This window comes from Numida meleagris, chromosome 6, assembly GCF_002078875.1.
Source record: "Numida meleagris isolate 19003 breed g44 Domestic line chromosome 6, NumMel1.0, whole genome shotgun sequence".
Classification (NCBI taxonomy): Eukaryota; Metazoa; Chordata; class Aves; order Galliformes; family Numididae; genus Numida; species Numida meleagris.
Genome location: NC_034414.1, coordinates 55,111,830 through 55,123,474, shown reverse-complemented (window position 1 = coordinate 55,123,474; position 11,645 = coordinate 55,111,830). Strand labels below are relative to the sequence as shown.

The window sequence follows — 11,645 nt, the reverse complement described above, 5'->3', positions numbered from 1 at the left end:
CTGGGGACAGTACTGTATTAAAGTACAACAGAGGCCCCCAAAAAAGCATGATATCCTCCTCTGAGTCCCAATTCTACCAACAGGGAACTGAGGTACTAATAAATGAATAGCTGCAAACACAACACACTCTTCCCTACCTTCAGTCTCCTATCAGGGACAGAAGGAAAGCAAGCACCCTGCTGGATGATGGAGCCATTGCCTACATCAGAGATGGTTTTCAGGCTTCCTGCAGACTCAGACATGAATTGCTTCATAAATTATCATCTAACAGTGCTTCCAGACTTTATCTTTGGACTCCCAGGGGAAGAAACTTTTCTTTTTTAAAGGCAAAACTGAGATTCTGAGTAATCCTGTGACTTCAGGTCTAACCTGGGCTCCTCTGTTTGGAGGAGACACAAAAAGTTATTGCCACCTTCAGCACCTCCTCTGGCCTCATCTCTCTACAGGGACCACATCACGTCCTGGAGCCTCGTCTGAAATGGGCAGGAGCTTCATAAAAGCCTTCTCCAGAGCTACACCCCCACTGTTTTCATCCCCTCCTACTGCTATAGGGATGCCTCCAGATCTTAAAGACTAGCAAAGTACACTAAAGAAATCTCTAGACTTTTTGGCAGCTGAAGTATCAACATGAATGGATGGTATTAAATTGTCTTGAAAATTATACACTTAAATGGAAATGATTTAATCACTGCTTTTACTTCTAATTTGGCAGTCTAAGTTGAGCATTTTGTATGTTTTGGGTAAAGTGTTATAATAACAATGATGCAGTTAAGAGCAATGGGTTTTGTTTTTTTTTTCATTTTTAAACTGTTTTTCATACAATTGCTTTAAAAAAATCATCTTTGAGAAGAAAATTACTTACTCCGGGACTCAGCCCAGCCATGAATTTTTGTAGCAATTGTCATTAGAATTCAGCAGGGGAGTGGGGGTAAATTTTGAATTTAAACATGCTTGCTAAGATTTGTATTACTAGAAAGCCAGAAACTTTCAGCAGTTAAGGTGTTGACCTCTATGTATGTGTGCCTACGTGCTGAGCTAGTCAAAAGGCAGGCAAAAAAGCATTCTGTCTGGATTTTCTATCTATAGGAGAGCAGTTGTGCTAAATAATTATAACAAAAATAACATCAGTGCAGAGCCAACAATCAGACCCAGATCATCTTCTTACCACCAGTCAGATGCCTCATCTTCCTGCCCCAAAGGCATTTTCAGACAGTGAAGGATGACACCAGATGCATGCCTGCTTCAAACCTTTCTCTTCACAGAGACCAGTTTGACATAGAAACCTTCACTTCAGTCTATAAATAGCAACACCAATTACCCATGGATGCACCACATAGCAGAGGAGCTGATAACCCATGACATTCTGGAAGGTAGCTGAACATTGCCCTGCCATACATGTTAGTCTACATCTAACTGCAATAAGGGGGAAAAAAAGCACAAATTAGTGAGTCCCTTTTTCCTAACTCCTAAGGCAAAAAGATCTGCAAGATAACAATTTACATTCCCCAGTAAACATCTAATTCAGCTCAATGCTTTTTCACTAGTGAAGTTTTGCACTGAACCCAGTGCTAACATGGCTTATGCACAGTTTAACTGTCCAGGTTTAGGTTGTGTGCTGGACAGCTCTCCTTTTCCTTCTCTAGATTAATTCTGTGCAAGCTTCCATATTGATTTTCACAGAAGCAGAAGGAAGTCCTTAAGATGGTATGTTTATAATATTGACCCATCAGAAAAGCTTAAAAAAAAAAAGAAAGCTTATCACAGAATTACCTGTTTTTAACATAGTTAATCTCAACCCATCAACTCACTGGCACAGTTTTCTCACATTAAGTTTGATTGGGGTTTGCTGCTGCCTCTGCAGAAAGCATAACAGAATCTGCTGACATACAAACTTTTCATAACAAGCAACGCAACTGCTACTCTGGCACTTCGTTGCAAAGCAGTAACATCTTAGGTGACTAATTGCTTAGTATGGAAAAGATGTCCCCAGTTTGCTATTCCGTTAGGTACATAGAATAATAGAACTCTTGACTAACAGAAGCAGGTCCAACAGATGTGATGTGTAAAATGCAGTTCAGAGTGAGTTAAGTCTAAGGACATTGAACTCTGCTTTATGGGAAGGAAGGATGTTCCAAGGCATTTACCAAGCAACTTTCGAAGAGAATTTTTCCAGATGGTCTGGTTGCTTTCCTTAAGACTACTAACATGCCTAGTAAGCAATGCAAGGAAAACACACTTTTGTTTTTATAGTGAGTGGCCAGTCTGAAGCCTAGTGACTTCACATACTGCCTACAGCACTTCCAGACTGTGGTAGAGGTCCTAAAATGTAGGATCACCCAACAGACCCATGTCTTTACTGCAAGTTGGAGCGTCTGCATGTTCCCTTTTCCTGGACTAGGACAAGCATTCCAGCAGTCAAGACCAGAGCTGTCACCACTTGATCTGAAACTGCAGCTGGTGTCAGGATATAATCATTCCTCAAGATCTTCTACTGCTTTAGAGAGGTGCACAAGAGCAGAAAAGGGCCAAAGACAGCACAACTGCTTCTGGGTTTGGCACAAAATGAGATATCAAGATGAATGCATATAAGGGCATGAAGCTGTTCCTGAGCTTGGGCCAAAGCGACTAAAGGCCGTCTTTGGAAGAAGTCTGCAAGCAGCAAAGAGGGATTTAATTTTTCTGCTTGAATCCTGGGCTCAAGTCTGATCCATACACTGGGTCTTTCATGCTTTGGAAATCCCAACCAAGAGCTTTAAAATACACTAGCTAAAAGACAGACTGAGGGGAAAGAAGAGATGAAGAAGTGAATATCTGAGATTTCTTTCTTTCAGTGATTCTGCTCCAACCTTCTCCACAACTAACTACTTCTCCTTTGTCAAAAAAAAAAGGTGCTCCTGTGCTGAAGCCTTGGGTGGGAAGCTTACTTCCATCATTTGGGCTTCAGTAGCAAACAGACACTGTGGACATTAAGCAGATAGTCAGATATATGAATCTGATACCAACGATTAAAACTAAGCCATTTTCCTTAGAGCACTGAAGGGAGCCTGTCTCATCCTCCTAATGTGGATGGGGTACTGACAGGCACATCCGTGAGCCATGCTTGAGTATGTCTCCCATAACCTACTCAGCAATGCAGAGCTGTCTTCCAGGATCCAGCATGCAAGCAGGCAGAAGTCAGAAATCCCAAGCAGCAACAAACTGGACATGCAAGCATTTGTGCCTGGCTCCTGGATCCCTCCAGCCAGTGAGGATGGACAATGTCCTGTAACCTCCTCCTACCCATCCTCTCATGCAGGAAACCCAAATGGAGAAGAGTTCTTCTGCAACAGGACAGACTTTTCCCCCCCTCACACAGTGGAAATACATCAGCTTCGTTCAGAAGAGGTTCTTCACCAGAGGGTGGTGGGCATGGAATAGGCTCCCCAGGGCACTGGGCATGGCCCCAAGCTGCCAGAGTTCAAGAAGCATCTGGAAAACACTCTCAGACATACAGTCTGATTATTGGGTGCCCCTCTGTGGAGCCAGGAGTTGGACTCAATGATCCTTGTGGGTCTCTACCAACTTGGAATATTCTATGATTTTATGAAGTGGTGCCGCAGGTGGGAGAGCAGCACTGCCTTCCCTTCAAAGGTCACTAGGGCTAGAAAATGAGAGCAACCTGAGCACTTCAGCAATGCCAACACTACATATTTCCCCCTTCCAACAGTGCAGATTTGGGTTGGGCAACCTGCAGAAGAGACTGACTATATTAACTTGCATTAGGGAAAATGCCTGGGAAGCATCCATCTCTCTTCACTTCAGGTAGCATCTTCACATCGCCCTTGTCACCTGCAGGTTCGTGAGGTTGTATCCATTTGTCTCAAGGAAAAATATTATGCTTCATCAGCTCACTTTATAAGCTCTTACCTCTGCTCCTGGACTGGCTGTGTGCAGTTGTGTCCCTCTCACCATTGTTCTTGCTAGATGGAAAAAAAAAAGAAAAATGAACCAGACTCCTCTTGCCTTTTCTATTGTGATAGGAGTATTAACAGGCTCAGGGGAAGGAAGATGCTGTGTGCCACTGATCCAATTAGAATTCTTCTTATCTGACCATGGGGGACCAGAATTGCTCACAGCATCCCAGATACACCAGCAAGCAAAAGCTCTGCTGCTGCTGCAGGTTGCTTATTTACTTCGCTTCAAAAAAATCATAACTGCTACTTCACTTTGGAGGAAATTAAAGTTATTAGGTTATTTAAAACCCATTTTAAAGGAAGGCAGGTAATGAAATCCACTTCTCAAAATTTAGAGCATTGGCAGATTTTTAGCCAACAATTCATTTTGACACATCTTTATGAAAGCAATTCTCCTCAGCATTAACATTTATTTTCAAATCCAGCTCGATTTAACCACAGACAGTAGAAAGCCCTTCACTTAAAGGTGTATGTAACTATGTGAGTGTGGCAGCAGCACAGAAAAGGCTGCAGTTTCTAAAACGTGAAGAGGGAGAAGCTTCTTCTTTAATTGGTGCCATAAACATCAGAAACCACATCTCCCTCAGAATGTATGCCAGGAGTCCCACGTACATGAGTGGTTGTACCCATCATAATTATCTCTGTAATAAATACTACTTTCATTTCCAGAAACCACAATTCACATCCACACTGTAGCTCCTTTCTACAGTCCTCTGCATTTAGTAATCCAATAACTTGAGCAAAGTTTTCTGCCACAATGAAGAGCAGCAGCTAATTCTACTGCTTCATCTGATTCCTGTCAGAAAAATATAATTGCCGCCTAACTTTAATTCCTGGTTAGAAAGCTGGAAATCATTGATACAAATAATTTGCACCAGAAACGCTTAGATTTTTCAAGTGGTTTTTGAGCTACATGTCACACAGAAATCATCTGGATCTTAATTATATCAATCTCATTCATTTTCATCTCAAGATAAACACAAGCTAGACAAAGGAAATAGAAGAGACTTATACATTTCCTAATTATAAATCTTCTGAAAAAACAGGGCCTAATCCTACTTATTTGCAGGATAAAGGATTCCAGTCTTGCTGTTTTCAATCAAGCGAGGTAGAGATTCCCCTCTGCTCGAAGTAGAAATACACATTTAATCAGCATAAACTTAATGCCCCCTGTTGGTTATATATCGCTAAATACACAGCACATGTACATAGGGATTCCTCTGTCTCCTGCTGCCAACAAAGGCATTGTACAGAACATTTTAATCTTACATGGGCACAGGGATTATACTCCAGGTTTACCTGGAGGCATTCTTCACCTCCTCCACGAGGAAGGAGCCACATCCTTGTGCATGGCAAGCCTTTGTGTCTTCAAAGACACAGGAGTGCTCAGTAATAACTTGTCCTGAGGCACAGAACTACGCATGGCGGCCTGCAGCCATAAAGCCTGGAGCCTCAGGCCTTAGGAAACCTAAAAAGGTGAGTTTGGGATCAGGTATTTAAAACTCTCTGTAACGTATTTTGATAGTCCCTGAGGAGAAACAAGGTGAAAACTAACTGCATCCTCATCTGGCCAACTTGTCTGTAGCCACTTCATCCTACATGTGGAATTATTAGAAGAAAAAAAGCTTCGTCAAAAAGGTGGTCCAGAGCTGGTTATCAGCAAATACCAGCCTCTTCCTGGAGAGACATTTGGTTTCCACTGTGCAGATGGCTGAAATGCCCAGGGTGACTTTGTGTGTTATGCTGTAGCTTCACAGCAGAACCAGCAGCAGGAGGCAAAAAATCCCATTTTGTTCCCTTACCTTAGTTTCTGGAGCAGCTGCCCATCACTGGGGAGATAGTCTTGCCTCTGTCCTCAGGTTAGGAGCATGCCAATGGCATCAAGATTGGGACTGAGAGGGACAGAAACTGCTGATGAAGGGACAGAACATTAGAATGCAAGGGAGTACCAGCAGGCACCAGGAGCCACCCAACTCAGCTCATGCCAGGCTGTAAGTGACTGCAGGTCTCTGCGCCAAGCCCCTGATGCACCTGTGAGCCCCTCAAGTGACACTGAGCCCCACAGTGCCGCTGCCACCTGAGAACAAAGGTATCAACACTCACCTGACTGTGGAAGGTCCTTGGAGCTGTGTCTCACCACACCTCCACAATGGCTATCACCACAGTGACATGGGGATGCTTTCTCTGGGCACAAATCCGCTCAAGAGCTCGGTAGGCCCAAGCATCAGCTGTGCTACAATGGGGACGTGCAGCTGCTGCAGCACTGTGAAAACAGGCCCTATTTACATGTTAACTACTATTATTTCCCCAGTTGACTGAAGAAGAGACTGAGTTAGCGTTGGTTCAGTCACCTGGCTCTCATCCTACCTGTGGCAGAGGAGCAGCTTGGTTGCACCCTTGGGGCAAACGTTCGTGAGCAGAGCCTCCAAGCCTCCTTGAGTCATCTCATTTTTCTTCTGGGTGTGGCCAAAATGAAGTTGAAATTCAAAGTTTCTTCATTCCCTGATCTCTGGAAGACAAGCTGTGCCAGAATTGCAATGAAGCACAGGGTTCCTCAGTTACAACAGTACATGAAGAAAGATGGCATGGCTGAAATTAGGGTCTACAACATGGGCAAAGTGGAAGCAAAATTTAAGCATTTATTTGAATGATAATATCATTAAGGTTGGAAAAGACCACTGAGATCATCTAGTCCAGCCATACTCAAATCTGGCAAAATCTCATTGCAGATACCACTTTGAAATACCCAGTAGTTCCTTCATCAAAAACAAATGTAGATTCCTCTCAGCCCTCCAGCTAAAAGTATCCTACATTAGATGATCCTTTAGACATTCATTAATGAATCATTAATTAGCCAACAGTATTCCTTTGCTGTTTGTTTGATATACAGCTATCTCTGCTGAGCCATTTGTGAACCCGCACTGTCTGGATAGAATAAGTAACATGAAATAACATTTTAATTGAGCACAAAGATCCCCAAATCTCTTCCTTGTATTCTCTTCCTTGAAATTCCTTGAATTTGCTTTAAAATGACAGGAAGCAGGAATACATCAGGAGTAGAAGAGAGGAGACACTGAGAAAAGCATCTGGATTTAAGAGTGTTAATGTACATCCAGTGTGACTTTATTCTGAATGGAGAAACCTAATGTTAATCCTTGCATATAGCCCTTTGTGAGCCCTAAGACTGTGAAGATAAGAAGAGCAAAGCTTTTAAAATAATGTAAGGTCATATCGCTAAAAGATTGCCACAAGTCTGCCTTCTAGACTGGAGGGAGAGGAAAATTCAACAAAACAAAACCTTAAAAAGCACATGATACTCTAAAAATCTATGTAGCTACTCAAGAAACCTGAAAAAAAGAGCAAAGGAACACCTGAAAAGCAACAGTGACAATGGCACATGATGCAAGAAAATGGTGGAGAAACATCTGTAGCCCTTAAGGGCATCAAGTGAGATGCAGAATGCTCAAAGTTAGCTTGGATTGCTCTCTGCTCAATTTGAATTTCAAGCTCTGCTGTACAAATGTCTTTGTCTCAATGCATGGTTTTGAAGTGCTGCAGGAGTGACTGCCTGGATGCTTTTCTTTTGAAGCCCTCTAAATCCTCCCTGTCATCACTGTTTCACATTAAAATATATATTCTCCATTGCAGGACCCAACAAAGAGATCTTCAGCTGTTCAGTTCCCCCACCCCCACACTCCTACTCACATTGTTTTTCTTTAGTTTCCAAGAACATGCAGATTTAATGGAGACATCCTTAAAAAAAATAATGCTTTCCTTACAGAAAGTAATATGTTAAAAGCCATTTGTTGTCTCCCGCTGGCAGATTTTTGCCAACAAGACAAGAAAACATAATATGATCAGAACGATGTGTGCAGGAAAGCAAAATTGTCTGCCTTTTATAAACCATTCTCTTGTCCTTGTTACATCAGCTCCCAACATTTGTTCCCATGATTTCAGCTGCCTTCCAGCTGGCTCCAGAGCCCAGTCCTACAGACTGAGTAGCAAATGTAGGTGTTGGTTGACACCACCAAGCTCTGCTGCCTCCCTGAGCCCCTGCACCCTCCTGGCTCCCAGAGGATAAGTTTACCTCTGCTCTCCTTTTGCTGTCTTTTCTTTTTTCCTTCACCTCCCTTCTAACCTAAGCCAACCTCATGGTCCTACTCGCCCCACTATCCTTCTGCTTTCCTCCTTTTCATCACTTAAATTCCTTTCTTCTTAGGCATAAATCCTACACCTGCCTCTCCTGGCAGAGAATTTGGGATCACCTGTGACCCTGAGCTCAGTTCTTCATCTCAATCCTCTTCATTTATCAAGAGCTGAAATTTCACCCTAACTGACCCTGACATGAACAATTCCTCTGTGCCTCAGTCTTCTCATGTGAGCCATCACAGCTCTTTTTCTTGTTGAAGAAATCCATGTTTGGAAAATGGAAAAAAACCTTCCTGGGTCAGCTGTGCCCACCAACCTTACAGGTAACATACCCGCTCCGAGCGAAGGTTATTCTCCTAAGACTGGCTTATTTTCTTTTTCTGCTATCCCTTCTCTATCTCCCATTTTATTACTGGAAGCTTCACACTGACTGGTAGTTGTGTAAATAACATTTGCATCTTTATTAACGCAGATTCAGCTGTGCCCACGTTAAGATCCATCATAACATACAAAAGGCACTACAGCTTTGTAGTCAGTAACACACACAGGGAGGAAACTGGTTTCTTGCTCAGTCACCTCTGAACACACAGCCAGAACAGCCAGTTAGCATTTAGGTGGGTGAAGTCTTCACACAAGTACATGGTTTGAATCAACTGTGAAATAACTTACCTGCCCTAGCAACAGCTTCAAAGTGTAACGACAGTTTGTTTCAAAAGAATGTCTTCTCCAACAGGATTAGATAGGACTAGAGGAAATGGCCTCAAGTTGCACCAGATTGGATGTTAGGAAATACTTCAAAAGAGTGGTCAGGCACTGGAATGGGCTGGTGTCACCGTGAGGTGGTGGAGTCACCGTCCCGGCAGGTGTTCAAGAAGCCTTTAGACATTGTACTGAGGGACATGGTTTAGTGGGAAATATCGGTGGTAGGTAGACGGTTGTATTGGATGATATTAGAGGTCTTCTCCAACCTTAGTGATCCTATGATTCTCCTGCCAATTCCTTACAGATAATGAGGCATCATAGGCTGCCTTTTAAGCGTTAGCACAATGAATGCAAATCAATATTGATGAGTCAGCAGGTCATTTATATTCCTGTAAATAGATAATTCAATTTACAGACTGTTTTTTAATTTGTTAGTGTTTCTTTACATACTTGTTCTCCCACTTCATTTTGTCTGTCTTTTTTATCTCTTGCAAGTAAATAGAGAGACTCAATGTATTCTGAAAACTGCAGAATAATTGAATGAAACAGTGTACTTACCTAAGGATATGCTGCTTTTCCAAAGGAGGAAGTGTTCCCCTCTTTCATGTTGTATATGATGAGTAATACCAATTGCCAACTACACAAAGATTTTAGGCAAAGCATAATATGGTTTAGAAACATAAATACACCACAGTGATTCATGAGCTGGCATAATCAGGTCAGTGAAGAGCCGCATCAGTGAGGAACATCCTTAAAAGATATTAGAGCATCTTTAACCACAGTACAAGCAGGTGTGTCTCCACTTGCTCCACTGCCTTCACTTGTAAGGCTGATTTTCACCTATAACTGAAAAGTAAAGAGTGCACCTCTGCTTTAATGAGGCAAATTCACCTTGTGAACTATAAACAGAGACTCTGTGTAGAAAGTAATAGCTGCCATTCTTATTCCTCAAAGCTTCTCCTCTCTTCGCCTTTACTCCACTTTCCACCTACTATTTTTCCTTCTCATATCCTGCAGCTCCAAGTCATCCTTATGTTTTGAAGCCTTGTTCATGGCAATAACCTCCATCATTTCCCTTGCAGTTAAATCAGATAATGACATTATCACATCCCAGCTCCGATGGGCTCCCAGTTCTGTGGGAGATCATCACACTGCTTCAAAACATGGCTCTCTATGACTCCCATGCTCATTCACTTGTCTTCTATAATCCTGAAAATGCTTCTGTATTGGCTGATAGACTCTGCCAGCATCCAAATGCAGCACTCCCATGTTCACCTTTCGCAGCAGCCAAGAAGCAAGGCCTAACATAGTTATTTACTACTGAAGGAGGACCAGCTGCAAAATGTGTTTTCTGCTTCCTCAGCCTCCAAACCCAAACACAGGCCACCTAGTTTTCCACCAGCCTATCTCTACATAGTCTCCACATGCCTCCCACATGGCTCCAAAAGTTTCCCTTTTGCCTTGTTTCTCTTATCTTCTCATTAAGAAAATAATCCCTTCTCTTCATTTTCCCAAAGCCCCTTTCAGCCCTATAAATCTCCCCAGGAAATTCAGGACCTGACCTTCATGCACAGGACCAGATCATTGCCCCACTGCTGTAGCATTGCAAATCAACTTCCGTTCTCTCTCTCAAGCATTCACATGCAACCTGCTGTCCTTTTGGAGATGAAATGACCCAACTACCTCTAGCATTTAAATCTGTCTAACAGCTCTTGGTAGAAATCATTTGAGCTGGTCTGTTTTATATCCTTCTGAGGTTTCTTAAGCCACTGCCCAGCTTTGATTAACTTGTCAGGCCCCCAGATTTTCTGTATTACTCCCTATTCCCTTGTTAACACAGCTTACTTGCTGTTGTTAACTTTTGACAGCTGCTATGCATTGAGAAGACATTTTCACTAGGTTCACGGGGATATCTAAAGCTTTTCCCTTCAGCTAGGGGGCCTCACATAACTTAGAACCTACATGCAAGGGTGATGCTTCTCTATGTTGATTTTCAATTTCCTCCAGGTTTCTTAGCTAGGAGTCACTCAAAGGGCAGATTTTAAGGAATTAATATGAAACTGGACCACAAAAATTTTGCCAGAAACCCACCAAGCTCCAAGACAGATGATGTCTTCCATGTTCCTGCAGGACATCTCCTATTTCTGACTGCTTTCCCAGGAGCAGAATATCAACAATGGCACACAGTTCTGCCTGGGCTGTTGAAGGCAGAGGCTGAGTACTGCTTTCTGCTGAGCAAATGTCTATAAGAGAACACAGAAGACCTTAATAAAAACAGAAAAAACAAATTTGTTTGGAGAGTGCTGGTGTAAAATGAGGAGCCTTATTCACATCCTTCTGGGATTCCTCAAACCTGTTCTAACTAACTCAAGTCACTTATTACAGCAGCACATCTGCTCAAGTTGCCCTTTTTGAAAGGTGTTTTAATTAAATATCTTTTTCAAAAATTTCAATTTTTTTTCATTTGCTTTTCAGTTTTTGACTTGAAATGTTAACTTGTGAAATTTAGAAGAGAAACAACAGTTCATAGCTTTATCTAGACCTCTTGGATGTTTTCCAGCTAAACTAACGCAAGCCAGCATACAAATACACCTCTCAAGTTCCATTGACATAAATAGGGCTAATTCAAATAGTATCACATAAGGATGGGAGCCTCTCAGTGCAGTGAAACAGGATTATTTAGCCACCTCCGGAGAGATCTTTTATTTCTTAACACACAGCTGTGTACTTCTTTAGCCAGATGAAACCCACTGACGCATTACGTGTGGAGATGGTGTTTGTGTTGCCAGTCACTGTACCAAAGTGACTTGGTTGTACCAAGCTAAGGTAGCACAGACTGCA

General features: G+C 42.4%; 1 long non-coding RNA gene across 2 annotated transcripts in view; it reads right to left on the bottom strand.

The window, feature by feature from the left end:
• LOC110401982 overlaps positions 1-11,291 on the bottom strand; it is a 14,204-nt gene extending 2,913 nt beyond the window's left edge. Inside the window, exons 1-4 of one of the 2 annotated variants that reach the window (XR_002440735.1) lie at positions 10,896-11,291; positions 6,057-9,644; positions 5,756-5,864; positions 3,907-3,959 (exon numbers count right to left, since the gene is read on the bottom strand). This is a non-coding gene — a long non-coding RNA (uncharacterized LOC110401982). The remainder of the gene's footprint in view (positions 1-3,906; positions 3,960-5,755; positions 5,865-6,056; positions 9,645-10,895) is intronic. The other variant, XR_002440736.1, reaches the window with a different exon arrangement.